At 33.1% G+C, this 5,975-nt stretch overlaps 1 long non-coding RNA gene across 1 annotated transcript; it reads left to right on the top strand.

Annotated features, from left to right (window-relative positions):
- Positions 1-1,435: 1,435 nt before the first annotated feature.
- On the top strand, positions 1,436-5,182 carry LOC149132108 (uncharacterized). Its single transcript, XR_016244888.1, has 2 exons — positions 1,436-1,486; positions 2,376-5,182. It is a non-coding gene; the product is annotated as an uncharacterized LOC149132108 (long non-coding RNA).
- The last annotated feature ends 793 nt before the right edge of the window (positions 5,183-5,975 follow it).

Genomic DNA, 5,975 nt, shown 5'->3' with positions numbered 1-5,975 from the left:
ATGCGCTAAGTTCCCTGTAGCCTTCTAGAGATCAGAATGTTACCTTCTATTTGTGATATTAACAATGTTTGTCTGAAATGAAGTTTTATGTTGCATGAACGAAATAGAATTCGATAATATTAAAGTCTGTTCCAAAATGTGACAGTTAAATGTGATTTAGTTTGCTTGAAATAATATTTGTATTACTGTATTGTTAAACCGACATTCGAAAATATGACGAAGAGCATCACAGCTGAAATATAATTAAAGTGAATGGAGGAAGATGGTTTCATCTGCGTAAAAAGGGTTTCAATTAAAGGCAAATTTGAAATGTTGTCTGAAAGTAGCTGAACACAGCAAAGATAGGAAATGAAGCTTTCAAATTTTTCCTCGATGGAGAATAATTTTCTATTCTCACTTTTAAATGTATAGCGGAGCAAATAAGTACACCATCTTTCCGCCAATTTATGTTCTGAGTTCATATGCTACTCATGTCGACGTTGTCTTTCTTCGTTTTGCGGTCGATACCTTTGATACCAGTTTAGTACTGGGGTCAATGTAACTTACTAACCCTTCCCCCGAAAATTGTTGTTCTTACGCCAAAATGTGAAATTAGTCTTACATTGAGTTTAAATAATAGAAAACTACTTTTCTAAAATCATTTGTTTGCTCCAGCATTACAAGCATAACGCGGTTCCTGTTGATATAAAACCAAAGAGTTTTCAGGTTTGACCATCCATTAATTTTTACAGGAAGATGGTATCTGAGACTGCATTATTTGATGTAGTTATGCCGTAAGGCGTGGAAAAGTGCAATATGATGGAAATCAGCTTTCTATTTCTGAAATGTCAAGAAGTCCGTAAATATTTTGATATTGACAATCAGAGATTAGGAAACGTCTTCCATACGTTCAACTAAAAGATACATAACAGCTAATTGTTGTGAAATATAGCTGGACAATCTTCACAGCATCTAAAAAAAAATGGAAGTTGTGGGGTCAGTTTCATCCAACATTTTAACCAGTTTTATCATACATTTCATTTCCACTTCCTATCAGCCACCATTTCTGTTTTACTTTTTCGATGTGTTTCCAATTTAACAGGTCTATACCTCAGTTGTGACCCTTAAGCAGCGTGTGACCCAGACTAGGAGGATAATTGGGTAATCAATTAGTTTGTTCTAATTGAACGTAACTTCTTGACTATTTTACATTTCTACTAGTATATATATATATATATATATATATATATATATATATATATATATACACACATATACATATATTTTCTTTCTACCAAATTCACGAACAAATAACTAACTGATTGGGAGCTATAGTAAAAATCTTTGCCGAAGATGCTGCATATTGGTTTGAAAACGAAACTACGTGACCGCTAGAACTTGCAATGTTTGCACCTATATATAATGGCAATAATATTAATTCTAAAGCTTGGAACAAGGCCAGTCATTTCGAGGATAAGGCGATGTCATCGACCTCACTTTTCAGCAGGTACTAATTTATCGATCTGAAAATAGTGAAAGGAAAAGTCGACTCTGTTTGGATTTGAGCTCACAACGTAAAGACGGACGATATACCGCTTAGCATTTTGCCTAGCATGCTAGCGATTCTGTCAACTGGCCACCCTTACATAAATAATCCTTTCTACTATAAGCACTAGGCCTGCAATCTGTCGGGATGGGGATAGTCGATTACATCCACCCCAGTGCGAAACTGGTACTTATTTAATCAACCCAGAAAGGATGAAAGGCAAAGTCGACCTCGGCGGAATTTGAACTCAGAACGTAGCGATGGGTAAAATATCGCTAAGCATTTCGTCCGGCGCGCTAACAATTCTGCCGGCTCGCCGCCTTCTCCCTTACATAAGTAATAATAATATTTTTATATGTATTCTGAAACTTCATGAGGCACATATTCTATAGGAAGGTGATTCTGAATAATACGATCCAGATATACAATTTTCTCTATAGCAGACACACGAAGTAATTATTTAATCATAGCAGTCTAGACAGATGCAATATGTTTCATTTATTATTTAAATTACAAAAGTGACGTACATTCAGACATAGTAAATTTCTTGATAAAATATCGTGGTATTTATTTACAAAGTTTCTTTCTCTCGAAAATCCAATTCTGGCGGGATCGGCTTAACATTTTTTCTTTATTTTTTTAGATTCGATTAAATACGTAGCAATCATGTACTTGAGTTGATTCAATCGATTCTAACCCGTCCCTGTGAATTTGAGACAGTGCCAATGCAAGACGAAATCACTGTTTAATCATATCGTTATTTGATACATTTTTATTGTACGTTATTCATTTGTATATCTTATATGTGTTCTCTGTGAAATTCATTTTATTTGTCTCTCCTTTCTGACAGAATCATACGATGCTATTCCCACAACATAAGAAACGTGTACTATGACGTCCATAGGGAAATCAGTTTTAATAAAAACGAGAGCGTGGTGAGCGCCTGAGAAAGCTGACGGGAAACTGAGAAAATGACATGATTACTTTCTTTGGAAAAGCAGCAGCGAATTTTCTTTTCTTTCGCGGGTATTTTTAAAAAATATTTCTTCCAACACATGAAGAAATTCGTGACACACGTCAGAGATTAAGATGTAAGCTGTGGTCAGTCGTCGTTTAATTTTTGATTAATCTCGAAATAGTCTTGAGAGGACAGACTGTTACAGCTCCGTATTCCTATCTTTCTTACAGTGCATTACAAAGCACTAAGAAACCATTGTTCATAACGAATACCGTGTGTTGGGTATCCTGCATGGACAACTTTTGCTTTTGTCTAAATTTTGACCTTTTGGAATTTTAATTTAAAATATCACCGGATTGAACCTGAAAGTTATGATAAATATCTACTACTACAAGGACGACAACTTTTAATAGTATTGAATTGACAACATCTCATTGGCAGAACATTTGCTCCTTAACCCCATAAAACAATAACTATTAGTTATAAGCAACACAAAGCAAATTATTTAAATATTTTAACCAATTGGATCACAGAGATGCATCTTAAGACTTTGTCTTTCTTTACGTATCTAGGATGAAAGAATGTGTTATAGACGTTTACTTTTGAAGCTAAACTTGCCGACAAATCTATACCTAGAAATCAATAAAAAGAGCTTTAGCTGTCGTTGCAGACAATAATAGGGTGAACTGGCATAAACTGTACAATATGGAATGAAACATATTACTCTGCATTCTTCATATTCCGATTTGAAATATCCCTGTCTATGACTAAATTAGTTGTTATCTAAATGGACTGATTCCATCATTGTTTGGTGTATGAAACTGAATTCATTAATGTTTAAGCATTCAGGCCGTAAATACCTTACTGAACCGGTATGCGAACTATGACCCATTTCGTTTGTAATTCAATACATTTTCGACTCGACCAGGTGAAAATATTTACATCTAAATGTAGAATTACAGAGAAAGAATACATTTTGTTACATTTAAATAAAAATACATGTTCTAAAGCATTAAAAAAAAGCTGTTGTATCACCATATCTGGAAAGCAACTCGCCAACTAATGAATTTATATAGAAAAACAATCCAAATATTTGTTGCATCAATTTCTCTTTAATGGTAAAACTATAGAATTAATCAAAACATTGTCTTTTGTTAAGCTTTCTGTTTCTTTTTTCGCTTCTCTAAATTTGAAGTATTGCCATTAAAACTAAAATCATTTAAACTATTTGTGTCTCTGCTAAATTGATTGCTTGGAGCTTTTACGTTTCGAAATAAATTTTCGGCACCAAAATCTTCACGAAGGCACCTTTTAAATAATTACTAACTAATAATTAGATGAAGTAAAGAGATGTCTTTCGTAAATTTCTTATAAAAATACAAAAGAATTACAATGATTGAGGAAAATCTCTTCACAAAATACTAATTCGGTTAGAGATAATGTGCGGAAAATCCGATAAATTTGGGAGCATTACGCCATAATCTCAGTGAAATATCATTAAAAGAAAGAGTTTAGAATGAAATCTCTAAAACTAATATTATAACTTAATACTATCAATTTTATCACTCTTCTACCATGGAGCCTTGGCGCTTTGGATTCATTAGTGCCGCATTCTCAGCAAATTAACTTTGTTCAGTGATTGAAATATTTCTTAATTGTTGATGGATCACGTACAATATAAACATCACATTTTGTTGTTTGACGTTTTAACAATAAAATAAAAGAAAATCAGTGTGAGTTTGTGAACTTTTATTAATCAAATTATATTTATTTGAAAAATAAATTTCCACGATTCTCGTTTGATTTCTGAGAATTGGAATATTGAAATTAAAATTTTGAGGTTAATTAAGTAACGCAAGGTATATTGTGGGAAATTTTACACCTTCAGAAACTACGTTGTAGAAGCTATATCTGGACCGATTTTTAATTCTGGGGATCCGAAGAAAAATGAGGATACTTTTCTAAATATTTTTCGAAAGGAATAAGAAATTGGAAATTATAACTGTGCTTCAATATTTAATTAGTTTTATTTTTTTACGATATTTTGTTCATGTTTGTCCCGCGAGAATAAAGTCGAGGTAATGACTACTGCAATGTCGGAGTCGCGACTGTTGATGCCCTAAAGATATTGACGAAGCAACCTACTGTTTCTTTTGCTGTCTGTACAGTTTCTTCTTCACGTTATCGGAGCAGAAATCCCTAAATTAATTCTTACTTGAATATATACAATAACTCGAACTTCGGTCAGCAGAGGCAGCAGCATAAAACCATTCTTTCAACGAAACTAGTTATGGCGTACAATCCTTGTAACTCATTGTGATCAAACAGAGTCATCAAGATGTGAAGCCTCCTTTGTGTTTATTTCAGGAATGATGTTTTGGTAGGTTCCGGGAAATAATAATATTTTGACGCATTATGGTCTACATCGAGGATTTCACTATTCCTAATAACATTTCTATAAAGATATATTGCAATTATACTCCCATCAATAAAAACATTATTTTCCTTTGACAAAACAACTGTGAATGCTATTGTTTTCTTCCGAAATGCGCCGTTAGAATTCTTCACATAAATATTATTTCCTCTCGAAATAGCTATTAATTTTCGCTTGAAATATGTGTGTCTATGTATCTGTGAATATGTAAATAATTGATGTATATCTGCATGTGTGTTTGGTTGTGCTTAAACATTCATACTAATTATATTTGATCTCATTTATTTAACGTCTTTCACTATATCTTTTTCTTTTATTCTTGCTACGCTTTGTGCGCATTCGGTAGTAGCTTTTATGTGTATATATCTTTATACATGAAACTCTTGTCTAACAGGAATATTTTTATTTTTTGGATCTCATTAACTATAACATCCATATGTTTTAAATGCTCCCAACGTGGAAAGAAATACAAAATCTTAAAATTAGTTGAAAGTCACTTGACTTGATGAAATTCATACTATGGAAGAGTCACGTGGAAATCAGTCTCTTCATACTAATGATTTCAAATTTTGGCACGGGACCAGTACATGGCCGAAAGAGGGGATGAGTCTATCATATTAACCCCAGTGCTCAACTGGTACTTATTTTATGAACTCCGAATTGACGAAAGACCAAGTCGAACTCAGCGGAATTTGAATTCAGAATGTAAGCATTCTGCCCGGCGAGCTGACGATTCTGCCAGCTCACTACATTCATAATAATAATGATAATAATAATAATAATAATAATGATAATAAATCTCTCTAATTTATACACAATGCCTGCAATCTGTAGAAATTATTTGGACCCCATTATTTGAGTGACATTATATTTTATCGACCCTGTAGCGAAATCTATGATATTTGAACTCAGAACATAAATGTTGTAAATAAATATAATGTAGTCAGACGCTCTTCCGTTTGTGCGAATCAGCCAACCAATGAATAATATTAATTGTAATAACGAGTACGCTTCCATCATTAACCTAGAGAGTTCAAACAAGACAAAATGCAAAACAT

Source organism: Octopus bimaculoides, chromosome 18 (genome assembly GCF_046866305.1).
Source record: "Octopus bimaculoides isolate indiv1 chromosome 18, ASM4686630v1, whole genome shotgun sequence".
Lineage (NCBI taxonomy): Eukaryota > Metazoa > Mollusca > Cephalopoda > Octopoda > Octopodidae > Octopus > Octopus bimaculoides.
Note: the sequence above shows the minus strand (reverse complement) of the source record. Positions and strands in the feature narration are given on the sequence as shown.